Source organism: Ursus arctos, unplaced genomic scaffold, assembly GCF_023065955.2.
Source record: "Ursus arctos isolate Adak ecotype North America unplaced genomic scaffold, UrsArc2.0 scaffold_18, whole genome shotgun sequence".
Taxonomy (NCBI): domain Eukaryota; kingdom Metazoa; phylum Chordata; class Mammalia; order Carnivora; family Ursidae; genus Ursus; species Ursus arctos.
This window is the reverse complement of record NW_026622852.1, coordinates 28636866-28650275: the sequence shown is the minus strand read 5'-3', so window position 1 is coordinate 28650275 and position 13410 is coordinate 28636866. Positions and strand designations below refer to the sequence as shown.

At 44.3% G+C, this 13410-nt stretch overlaps 1 long non-coding RNA gene across 3 annotated transcripts in view; it reads left to right on the top strand.

Annotated features, from left to right (window-relative positions):
- LOC113260422 (uncharacterized) overlaps window positions 1-13410 on the top strand; it is a 92874-nt gene that overhangs the window by 70951 nt on the left and 8513 nt on the right. For all 3 annotated transcript variants that reach the window (XR_003317951.4, XR_006410302.3, XR_006410301.3), the window contains one exon: window positions 5182-5536. This is a non-coding gene — a long non-coding RNA (uncharacterized LOC113260422). The remainder of the gene's footprint in view (window positions 1-5181; window positions 5537-13410) is intronic.

Below are 13410 nucleotides of genomic sequence, written 5' to 3'. Positions count from 1 at the left end.
GGAATGTGTAGGCTTTTGACCCCAGATTGTGATTTTGAGTGAATACAGCTGCCATTTATACTCTTTTGGACATTTCTCCTGTCAGGCTGTTAAATACTGCTTTTCTGCTAGGGTCAGTGGGCCAGCTTCTTGAGTCTTTGTTTGCTTCTACTCTGAGAAGCCAGACACAATAACGAAGCTTGTTAGGATTGCCTAGAAGAAAATACACTGGGCATTGGAGCCTGGTTGCTTCACTGGGAAGAAGGTACATGGGTTCCTGTCATTTGGTACATCTACCCAGAGGCCTTATAAGTTTATACCCTACCTCTTGGCTGGTGTCTGGGTGTCTGAGGATGTTGGATCATTGATACTGAGAAAAGGGAGAGACTGCATTTCATTTTATCAAAATCAAGCTGGTAGAACAAATGTGGATGAAATGTTTAATGTGTGCACTGAGCTTGACACTTTATGAAGCCTTCTAGGTATATTGTAGATCTTCACGGTGCCATTATGGGGTAGGAATGGCTTTACCACTTTATGAACAAGGATGCTCAGACCTGATGAGACTGTACATCTTACCCAATATTGCTCAGCTAGCGTGTGGCAGGGCTGGCTGTGGAACTGGGGCTCTGGACCGTTGCTGTCGAGCTGGATGCAAGGTCTGCGTGACTGGAGCTTCTGTGTGTCTGGCTCCTCACATGTTTGCTCATGTTCAGAATGCAGGATGTAGGGTAATTGCCTTTAAGTACAATAAAGGAGAAACAAACGGGTGAGCTCATAAGGTCTTTTGTTTGGGATGGTACCTGTTTATCTAATGACTCTCTCCGAATCACTAATAACGTCTTTGTGGCCAGGAGATGGGCCACCCTGTATCTGAGACATAGGCATCTCTCTTTGGGGTTCATAAAGTCATGTTTCAACCATCCTGGTGCCTTGTGTTGGACAAATTCAAGAAGAAAGGGGTGACTATGGGGAAGGGTCCACTAATGCCATCCTAAAGACACGCACGGGGCTCTGAGCTTTTTGAAGGCAGGGTGGTCTGTAAGATTCTATGGCACATGAAGGATTCCCAGTGGGTGACCCTCCATAGAGAAGGCATTAGTCCCAGTGTAGTGAGCAACACGGTATAGAAGAGGGTGAGCAGGGGCGCCTGGGTAGCGCAGTCGTTAAAGCATCTGCCTTCGGCTCAGGGCGTGATCCCGGCATTCTGGGATCGAGTCCCACATCGGGCTCCTCTGCTGGGAGCCTGCTTCTTCCTCTCCCACTCCCCCTGCTTGTGTTCCCTCTCTCACTGGCTGTCTCTGTCAAATAAATAAATAAAATCTTAAAAAAAAAAAAAGAAGAGGGTGAGCAGGTTTTGGCAGACCAGATGGACTTCACCCAGGCCGACCATGGCTGGAATTTTGGCTGCCATCTGTGTGACTCAGGGCAAGTCACTCAGCCTCTCTGGGCCCAGTCTCCATTTACCTAACTGTGCTGCCTCCCAAAGGCCCGTCCTGTGTGTAACTCTGTTTCTCACTTTATTTTCTTTGTTTTGAAAGTCCGGCCTTCTTTGGGCTGATGTCAGTGCTCTACCTATGCCCACTTGGATCCCCTTACCATTTTGGAGCCCGTCTTTGGCCACATTTGCATTTCTTTGTCAGAGGGCAGACCTCAGGGCTGCTGGAGTCTGCTTTGCCTGCACACCAGAGAGCTGGAAGTGCCTGGGAGATTGCGCACCCGCATTCCCTTTTTTAGTAACTGATGGGTACAAAGGTATAAATGCTCCAGCCCCCTCGCCCCTCCCCAGGATGACTCTGGGGGTGTAACTTTTAGTGGAGTTCACTTGTGGGCTAAGCCAAAGTTATCACGGAGTGACTTGTCTGATAAGGTACCTTGCTGGGCCTCCTTTCCTTTCTGATCCCATTTCCCCGCTTCCTTACTTGTTTGACTGGTAGCACTCCCTAATAAATCACGTGCACATGAATCCTCGACCCCAGGTGGCTTCTGGGGAACCCAGTTTAAGATGCAGCCTTGGAGCTGCTGCTGTCTTGGCCCTAAGACAGACCCAAGGAGCCTCACAGAGACTCCTAGAGCTCTTCTCTGACACCCATTTAAAGGGAACTGCTAAAAGTTTAAGCTGCCAATAAAGCACAAAGCAAACATTTTTTAAAAGCTCTTGAAGAGGGGCGCCTGGGTGGCACAGCGGTTAGGCGTCTGCCTTCGGCTCAGGGCGTGATCCCGGCGTTGTGGGATCGAGCCCCACATCAGGCTCCTCCGCTGGGAGCCTGCTTCTTCCTCTCCCACTCCCCCTGCTTGTGTTCCCTCTCTCGCTGGCTGTCTCTATCTCTGTCAAATAAATAAATAAAATCTTTAAAAAAAAAAAAAGCTCTTGAAGAAAACAATTTACATTTGTAGTGTTTTTTTTTTAAAGATTTTATTTTTATTTATGTGACAGAGAGACAGCCAGCGAGGGAGGGAACACAGCAGGGGAGTGGGAGAGGAAGAAGCAGGAGCCCGATGTGGGACTCGATCCCGGAATGCCGGGGATCATGCCCTAAGCCAAAGGACTGCGCTACCCAGGCGCCCCCCAATTTACATTTGTAGTGTTTTAAAGGATTTTTCATATCCATGGTTTCGTTTGAGTCTCGTTGCATGGCTGATATAGGAAGAACTTAATGATCTCCTTTTTTCAAATGAGGAAATTGAGGCCCAAATTGACAACGTGATTTGCCTAAAGTTACCCAGGCACACGTGGCAGAACCGGGCCCAGGAGACCAAGTTTTCTGAGACCTGGTTCCCTTCTGTGTGTGGCACAGAGCTTTGTTTGGATAGCGTGATTGATGACAATGAAGTGCTTTCCACGTATTTCTGTTAGTGTTTGTTAACATCTTTATTCATCCTTTTATAATGTTCTCAGAGTTGGCCCACTCCATTATTCTTAGAAAGAAAAATCCTTTTACATAATTTTTTATTATAAAAATTATCCATTCTCATCACGTAAAATTGAAAACAATTCTCATCATTTTCACAGAGTTTCTTCTATTTTTCTAGCATTTTCTTCTAGTCCTTCCTGTTTTCTTTTCTTCTCTCTCTCTCTCTTTTTTTAAAGATTTTATTTATTTATTTGACAGAGAGAGAGGCAGCAAGAGAGGGAACACAAGCAGGGGGAGTGGGAGAGGAAGAAGCAGGCTTCCTGCTGAGCAGAGAGCCCGATGCTGGGCTGGATCCCAGAACGCTGGGATCATGACCTGAGCCAAAGGCAGACGCTTAATGACTGAGCCATCCAGGCGCCCTTAGTCCTTCCTGTTTTCTGTGCATAGTTATTTCTTTGGGAGTTGAACACTTAGGATAATTATTCCTAATCAACACCTATGATTGCCAATGCACAATCATCTTTATTGATCTGTAAGTGCCACTTTCTCTTTTTTTCTAATCCCAGTGCTTTGCTTTTACAAGATGAGCTTGGTTCCTCTTGTGCTGGAGAGTCAGGCAGTGCTCAAAGAAGTGATGGGGGCATGTCAAAAAGACAGAAATCAGCTTGCAGAGGCTCCATTAGCCAAGTCTGGGATAATTTGAGCATCAAAATAATCAAGAAAATAAGCCACTAAAAAATAGGAATCTCTGAATCGGTAGTGATAATAAATAATCAGTAATAAGTGGATGAATACCTAGGGAAGAGGAAAGGGCTCTTGGTCCCAGTAAAATGCTAGCAGGTCAGTGAGAAGGGAGTTTTAGGGCTGGAAGATCATTTTGCAGCTATCGTGGTAAAGCTTGGCTTGAATAAGAATCATCATTCTGAAAGGAGCTCTTCAAGGTGAAATGAAAGGCTGCTAGTTAGTGATGTGAGGACGTATGAAAATATAAACCACACTTCAGGGTGAGTGTGCAGCTCCAAGGAGGACTCTCTGTAGTCACCATCGGACCCTCTGATTTGTTCTAAGCAAAAACTGATGGATGCCTTTCAGTTCTGCTGTGAGTGTGTTTGTTCGCTGCGGTGTCTCCAGATGCGAGAGGAGGGAACCAGAGTGTTGGTTGTGTTCAGTCGTCCTAGAGCAAGGCTGCCAAATCTCCTTTCTGCCATCCCTGCTCACTCAGATGCCACTCTTCCCATCACAGTGGCAAACTTGTTGCCTGTTGTTTTATCTGTAATGGTAGGTAAAAAGAAAGTAGACACCTCATCTTGGATCGTGGCAACATTTATTAGAAGCTTCCAAGCTGTTTTCTAGTCCCATACAATTTGGAGAGAATGAAGTCCAAGTCAGGGAGGCAAATATTTGAGAGTTACATGTGGGCTTAGGGAATGTTTACCCAATCTAGGTAAGAATCATTTGTCACTAAAAGGCTCCCCACACCCTATCCCCATGGCCATGTCACCCTGCAGAAGGTCAAGTGGCCTTATGCACGAGCCTCATTCTCTGCATTCCTCATCAAGGGGCACAGAGGGGTGGGTGAAGTCACTGCTGTCACAAGCCAGTAGTCAGGAGGGGACTAGGAGCAGAGGCCCACAGTTGCAAGGCTAATTCAGATACCCCATACCCTTTCTCCAAAGGCCAAAAAGCAGAGGACTGGGGCTTGCGTCCATTTGGGGCAGAACTTTAGAAAAAGAAACAGGTAGACTGAGGTCTAGACATCATTAAGACGAGTGGCCTCAAGTGACATTCACATAGCATATTATGGTTTATCACATATGTCTCCTCAGCCTGCTCGAGAGGAAAGAGGTCTCTCCTGAAGGCCGAGTTCCAGCCCTAGCTCAGCTCCTGACTTGTTGGGTAATTTTGGACAGGCGACTTGCCTTTTATGGATCTCAAGTTCCTCATCTGTAGAATTAGGAATGGAGTAAGCAATGCCTAAGTTGGCATCTGATTCTTTTTTTATAACCCACATGACGTCTCTGAGATGGGTATGAAAAAGAGCATTATCCCCATTTTACAGATTAAAAAAACTGAGGCTCACCAAGTGGAAGAGTCCTGGCCAAAGTTGCAGTGGACATAAGTGGCTTTGGATTCCCTAACTCCTGTGTTCTTTCTATTACATTGAAGACCCTTTTGCATAGTTGCCATTGGAATTTTTGGGACAAAAGGCATTGCGGGTGAGGGAACAGTATGGGCAGAGGCCCAGAATCCTGTCTTTGTAGCCCAGACACATGTGTCCCCCTTAATGCTCACTACTTTCTCGTTAGGGGTTTAAAAAATTGGCTTATCAATTTTTTTTTAACCTTAGTTTTCCATCAGTGCTAAAGGAAGATACCACGGCAGGCGGTCAGAAATAACCCTGAATGACAAGAATGCAGCCGTCTCTCTTAAGCATGTCGGCAAAGATGTGCCGGCTGATTCCAAGCAGAGGAAGGCTGAGCTGAGAAGCACCTTCAACAGGCCACGTGAGCAGCAGTGACAGTAGTCCACAGGATGGGAACTCCCTAGGCAGCCACATACCAGTCTCTGCTGGGAGCTTCACCCACGTCAACTCATCGAATCCTCATGGCAGTTCCCGAGGTGGGACACATCTTCATCCCCATTTCACAGAGGAGAAAACCAAGGCCCTCCAAGGCCGGGGAGCTGGCCTGGAAAGTCTCCAGGTATGTGTTGGAACTGGGAAGGAATTTGAACCAGGTCTGTCTGTCTGCAAGGATAAGGTCTGTTTTCATAACCTCATAACACATGCTACCTTCCAAATTACTTGGGGACAATTGCAAGATTCTGTAGACACGCACGCACACATGTAAAATGGCGATGTAAAGCCAGTAATAGTGGACGCCTCTGTGGAGGAAGACTGGTGGCTTGTGGGCGTGGACAGAAGGGAGATTTCCTTCTCACCATAAATCTTTTACCCTTTTAAAATTTTGAAACATATGCATGTACTATCAATTCAAAATGAATTTATATATTTATTTTAAGATTTTATTTATTTATTTGTCAGAGAGAGCAAACGCACAAACAGGGGGAGCAGCAGGCAGAGGGAAAAACAGTCTTCCTGCTCAGCAGGGATCCTGGGATCATGACCTGAGCCGAAGGCAGATGCTTAACCGACTGAGCCACCCAGGCATCCCTCAAAATGAATTTAAATTTAACAAAAGGTTACCTAGTATGTTGGTTTCCTGTGGCTGCTGTAACAGATTTCCACAGTCTTGGGCTTCAAACAACAGAAATGTCTTTCCTCACAGCTCTGAAGGTCAGAAGTCTGAAATCAAGGTGGTTCAGGGCCGCACTCTTGTCCAAGGCTCTTGGGGAGAATCCATTCCTTGCCTCTTCCAGCTTCCAGTGTCTTTGGACATTCCATTACTTGTGGCACATCACTCCAATCTCTGTGGTCACAATGGCTCTTTCTTCTCTTCTTTTCTGCATGTGTGTCTTATAAGGTTATGTGTGACTCTGTGTAGGGCTACCTGGTAACCCAGGGTAAGTTCTTCTTCTCAAGATCCTTAACTTACATCTTTTGCCATGTGAAGTCATATTCAGTCTTTTGCTGTATAAGGTAATGCTCATAAGTAGCAGGGATTAGGATGTGGACATATCTTTTGGCGGCCACCATTCAAGCCATTGCTGCTAGGAATTAGCAGGTGAATCTCTACTCCTTCCCGTCTGATGTTGTCGCCCTGCCCCATGTATCCTCTGGATAAGACATTGGAGTCTAAACATGGCAGCTGTAGCTCTGAAGTTCATCGAGTGTTTCTGTGGCCTTCTTGGAGAGTTAGGTGCACAAGCTTGGAAGTCAGCCTGGGTGGGTTCTAATCTCAGCTCCTCCATTTGTCACCTGGGGGACGTTTAGGAAAACCAATATGCCATTTTGCCAGATTAATGTTACCAAAATACAATTCTGATACATGTAATGACATTACATCTCTCCCTTTAGGACCTCAATGGCTCCCCGGCCCCCACCAAATAAACTACATACCCCTTGGCCTCGTGTTTAAGGCCTCCTAACGATGCCTCTGCTCGGGCCCTATGCCCGGGGCGTGTCTATGTCAGTATGCTGTGGACTCGCCTTGCTCTTTCCTGCTTTTTGCTCCTGCTCCTCCCCTGCCTAGAATTCCTTTTCTCCTCACATCCGTGTGTCGAAACCCCTCTCATCCTTCAAGGCCTAATCAAATGCCACCTCCTCCACGACACTGTTGTCTTCATCTGAGCAGAACCTCTCCTTCCGTTACCGCCTTGGCCCACTGCATCTCCCGCACCAGAGACACGCCGGGCTTGGCTTTGTATGGTCTCAGGGCCCCTCGTGAACCGTGGCTCCTTGCAGGCAGGAAGTGTGTGTCTTAGGCACTGTGGGAGCCGGGAACGACACCTGCCAGAGGGAGAGTGTTCAGTGCTGTCTGTTGAGTTTATATAAAAACAACAGAAACCGTACTAGAAGTCCCTCCATGGTTGTGTGTTCAAAATCCTTGGTTATACAGATGAGGAAACTGCGACCCAGTCTCAGGTGGGAAATGATAAGTTTTCAGCCTACTCTTTCAAGACAACTTGAGTGATTAGAACAAAGGATTGAAAGTTTCCGTTCGGGGCCCTATTAGCCTCTGGCTTGGGAAAATATATTTCTTTGTAATGCTGTCAAATGGCAAAGGGTGTGCCTTTCATGGCAAAGTCTACCTGTTTCAGAGAGACGAATGTGAAAGCTTGGTCCCTTTCTCACCATTCTCTGGCTGTCACCAGCACATCCCAACCCAGTCTCTCACATGGCCTCATTAGAAAGTTCTTTTAACTTCACTCTGTTGTTTTTCTAACCTGCCCTTACTCAGCGTGAAGCCTGAACTGCCCTCCAGATTCAATGTTTTGGAGCTGTTTTTTTTTTTTAATGATTTTTTATTATATTATGTTAGTCACCATACAGTACATCCCTGGTTTCCGATATAAAGTTCGATGATTCATTAGTTGCGTATAACACCCAGTGCACCATGCAATACGTGCCCTCCTTACTACCCATCACCAGTCTGTCCCATTCCCCACCCCCCTCCCCTCTGAGGCCCTCAGTTTGTTTCTCATAGTCCATAGTCTCTCATGTTTCATTCCCCCTTCTGATTACCCCCCCTTTCTTTATCCCTTTCTTCCCCTACTGATCATCCTAGTTCTTATGTTCCATAGATGAGAGAAATCATATGATAGTTGTCTTTCTCTGCTTGACTTATTTCACTTAGCATCATCTCCTCCAGTGCCGTCCATTGAGAGCCCGACTTTCTCAGGGAAAACACAGGAGACAAGTGAAAACTGCCTCGTGCAGCAAATCCTTCTAGTTGTGTGAAACCCCAGAAGGTAAAGCAGTCTTCATCATCGTGTCTTTGTCGTCTGGCAGCACGTGAAAAGGGTGAAGCAGAAAGGCAGACCAGAACACCTGTGGCCTTTATGAAAACCAAAGAAAGCCATCTCCCGCCCTGCACGTTTTTCTTTCTCAATGCGCAGCATCTGTCAGCCTCTGATGAAAACCCAGCAATGGGGGACCCCGAACCCGGGCTCAGACGAGCTGACTGAGGAATTAGGAGGATTTTGCAATAAGCCCATTAATTCTGTCAGATTGAAATATCTTCTAATTCCACGTAGCCAAGGACAGCTGCACTCTTGTCTCACATTTTCCGCGGCATCTTATGCCTGCTTGGAAGCAGGGGTGCGGGTCTTCACAGAAAGGTGGAAGGCCAGAGATGCGGACTCCAGAAAGATGGGGCTCTGGAGCTATCGCTTGCCAGCCAGAAGGGGGCTTGGCAACATCACTTAAGGCCCCAGTCTCAACTACCTTAGATTCTGCAGTTTACCAGGAGTTCACACTCTAAGGTCATGTGCAATTGTTATTTATCACCGGGTTGGGAGAAAAGGAAAAGCAAAGCTTGATCATTGAAGGCAGGCCATTTATCTCAATTTTCTCCATTACCTGAAGGGAGAATTCACCAGTCCCTCCTGACCTTGGCCCTTTGACTTACGTTGGACCTAGGGAAGGCGTGGTCTCAGCACCTGGAGTGGGAGGAGCTTGCAGGGAGACCCAAGTGGACTTAGTGGAGAGGGGAGGGACACTGCAGGGGCCAAGATGCTACTTCACTGAGCTCAGGGTCATCATCTAAGACAGCCCCGCATCCGTCTGCATTCTGTGAGGAGCAGCTTAATCACTGCTTCTGGATCCCAAGTACTTGAAACCACCAGCAGGTCTTGGAAGGCAGAGAGTCTCATCTTCAATCGTTCTCTTTGTTTATACTTTCTTCAAGTATAAAAACAAATGCTAATATTCTTGCTATAATGTTAAATCAATAAAGAGACAACAAAGTGGGATCTCAATGATACAAAAACTACATAGAAGAAAAGGCTTGATGAAAATGTTAATAGTGGTTGTATTTGAGAGAATAGATAATGGGCTTTTTTCAGCTTTTGTATATATTTTTTAAAAACTTAAAAGGGTTCATCAATTGCTCTTATTACAAAAAAGGATTCTATTCAGAAATATTTTAATGCCCCCAAAGGAAAGTTCGTTTTTATATTTTCATGAAAATTAGATATATAACTTCAATAAAAATTAATGATGGCATGTTACAATACCGAAAATTTTGGAAGATGTTTTATGAATATTAATAGAGATACCAAGTCTGAGTCACTCAGTAAGTGCAATACAGATGAAAGTATATTACTATAAATTTTTTACACACAAAAAATGATTGTGTGATCAAAAACTATTCCGTTCCCGAAACTAGTATACTCAATAACAAGGAATATTTGATGCAATTAAGAGCACAGTGGGGCGCCTGCGCGGCTCAGTCTGTTAAGCTGATGACTCTTGATTTCCGCTCAGGTCATGATCTCCGGGTCATGAGATCAAGCCTTGCATGGGCTCTGACCTGGACATGGAGCCTGCTTGAGACTCTCCCTCTCCCTCAGCCCCTCCCCCTTCTGTGTGTGTGCTCTCTCTCTAAAAAAAACCCCAAAAAACCAAAAAACCAAAAACCCTGAATACAAAACCCAGCACACACAAATTTGGGCAGCCTCTTTTTCTTTTTCTTTCTTTTTTTTTTTCATGACAGCCTTTTTTTTTTTGGTAACTTTGTTGTAATAGAATGAACCTACATCTATGTAGGCTCCAAAACATTGTCAGCCTCGTTCAAGGTTGTAAATTGGACTTAGTGGAGGAATGTATTAATGTTTTAAAATATTGTGATGGTTACAAGTACATGCATGTAATAAAAATGTGTGTTCTATAGCAGCACTATGCAAAGTTAAGCTCCGCGGAACCGTTGTTGGCAAGAGGTTTTGGAGGTTTCCTGAGTAAAGGGTCCAGGGGCTGGAGATGCTGCATGAACCTAGGTTAAAGTGTTCTGTAGGCCTCATCCTTGCGTGACTTCTTGGAACCTCAAGTAGACTAATTTTCACTGTGACTCTCACGAGCGGTGGGCAGTAAGTGGCCTTTGCCCAGGAATGTTTTTTTATCCCCGAGAAAGGACTCTGCACATTGGGATGCGCAGTGTCGTAGGCATGCAAGGACCTCATCTTCTCGGTTATTCTTGAGCCCACGAAGGAGTTTGTCAACCTCTCTTGCCACAAGAGGGGTGTTTTATGAATTCGAAGCATAGGCGCGGATCACATGAAACCACTTAAGGAGCCACAGCATTCGACACAGAAGCCCAGTTTCCACCATCACACAGTCTCATTTGGAGTCATTCACTTGCGGAAGCTCGGTTCTGATGAGACAGCAGAAGACCAGAAGGGACTTGTGAGCTTCATCCCAGGTTCCGTGCTTTGACCTCCTTTATAAAGTGGCTTAGAAATGATATGCAACCCTGCAACTCACCCCCTTCCACCCCCGACATACAGCTGCACGCCCTTGGCTGGCATGCGAAGCGTGCTTAGAAAGGGGAAGAAAAACCCAAACCACAAAACCCCACATTCCTTTTGAGGGCTGTATGTGTACACACCCTAGACCTTTGACCCTCTTTCCTTGCTGAACAGGGGTTTTCGAGGCTTGGAGTCTGGAGTCCTGGATGGTAAGATGCAGCTCTACCCCGTCCTAGTCTAATGGTTTCGGCATTTACCCTCTTGGGGGCTCTGTTTGTTCATCTGTCAAATGGAGCCAATGAGCCCTGGGTCCTATCTAACCTTCCAGGATTGTGATAAGGATAAAATAGAATAAAAATGCTACAAAAAGTTGGAAATGTGAGGCTTGGTTACACCATTATAAACAGAAACAGTCCACTTTCTGTTTCTGAGGTGGTGGGGAGAGTGAGAAAAATAGGAAAGGCTGGAAGACCTAGTGAATGCTCCCCAAGGACTCCTAGACTCTGCCCAGGCTCCGCAGCCCCCTTTCCCACTTACCTCATCAGTTACCAAATACAGGGCTTCCGTGCGCTCTAAATTTAGACAGTGCAGGTGGGAGAAGACAAGACACATGAGGTAAAGTGTCTTTAGACCACCATCTACAGCCTCTGTTCCAATTCTGATAAAATGTTCGCACCACTGAAAAATGCACTCAAATGAACACTTTCTTTAAAAATAATGTGTAAAAACATAAAGGCTGGAAGTATCTGAAACAGCCATAAAAGCTTCTGAAGAAACAAAAAGATTCCAGTAACAACACAACACACCTCTGAAGACTGACAGCTGAGGCCAGAATCTGGGAAAACTTGCCATTAATTATAAGGTGGATGGAACTGAATGAAGTCTACCAAAGTGGCAGAAAGAGTAGGAAGACCTGGCATTGCGTCATGTAGATTCCAAGTGGTTGTTTCGATTTTTCAATACAAAACAACAACAAGAACAAGAACAAAGAGGTATTAATAGGAAAAAAATACACATATTTTATATAGACTATTTCTATCATCTTGGAGTGGTTAAAGCCTTTCTAGAAATGACTCAAAGACATATACCATAAAGAAAAACACTGCTTTATTTGACTCTGGATAATTTAAAATTTTTATGCACGAGAAAGCCATAAACACCTCATCCGTTGCTGGTGGGATTTTAAAAATATGCAGCCACTTTGGAAAACAGTCTGGCAGATCCTCAAATGTTAAATATAGTTACTGCATGACCCAGAAATTCCACTCCTAGGTATAGACCCAAGAGAAATGAAAACAGACATGTACACAAAAACTTGTACATGAATGTTCATAGCAGCATTATTCATAATGGCCCCAAAGTAGGAACAACCCACATGTCAATCAAGTGATAAGTGCATAAACAAAATCTGGTGTACCCATACAATGGGATATTTCTCAGCCAGGAAAAGCAATAAAGTACTGACACAGGCTACAACATAGATTATTCCTGAGAACATTATGCCAAGCGAAAGAAGCCAGTCACAAAGGATCACATGTTGTGTGTGTATTTTGTGTATGTTCTTGTATTTATATGAAATGTCCAGAATAGGCAACTCCTGTTATTCTTTCCAGAATAGAAACAGAAATGGATTAGAGGTACCAGGAGGTACAGGGTCTGGGGATAACTCCGGGCAATGACTACCAACGAGTTCAAGGTTTCTTTCTGGGTGCTGAAAATATTCTGGAATTAGAGGATGATGATGGTTTCATAACTGTGAATGTACTAAAAACCATTAAATTGTATACATTAAAAGGGTGAATTTTATGGCATATGAATTTTTTCTCAGTAAACCTATTATTTAAAAAGTATAAACGGCTACTATAAAAAACAAAATAGCAAAGCTAATGACAATTGTAACATTTCACTAGATGGTTAATATCTGTAATACACAAGGAATTCTTACATAAAAATTTGAAAATAAATAAGCCATTTAAAAAATTGGTAAAGGCCAAGATACCCATTTCATAGGAGAGGAAGCACCAAAGGCCAATAAGCATTTTTATGTTTATGCTTATTTTGAGAATTTGAAGTTCCTGTGGTTACTAGACCTGCTGCTAGAGGTTATCCGCTAGTGTATTAATAATGAAGCACACATTTTATGTCATATTCTGAGAAGAGGTCCTCAAGCTTTATCAGAGCACCAGTGTGTGTATGCCACAAAAAGGGTAAAGAATCCCTGAATTACAGGAAACAGGTAAAATCAAGTATGGCGTATCCATATAAGGAAATGCTATGTAGCCATTATCATCGATCCTGCAGGTGAGAATGTACAGCAGTTGGAACTCTCAAACACTGCAGCCAGGAGTGTAAGTTGGGGCAACCATTTTGGAGACTATTTGGTATTTTCTACTAATGCTGGACATTTGCATACCCTATGACCTAGCATTTGCACTCCTAAGCACATATGCAACAGAAATATATACATATGTTCAGCAAAAGACATCTAAAGAATTTATAGCAGCTGTAATAGCCAAAACCTGGAAACAACCCATATGTCTATCAACAATAGAATGGATAAATAAATTGTGATACATTTATACAAAGGAATACTCTATGGTAGTAAGTGTGAATGAACTGTTGCCAAATGCAACAATGTGAATGAATCTCATTCCTCTACCGTTGAGTGAAAGAATATAGACATAAGAATAAATACCATATAATTCCATCATAT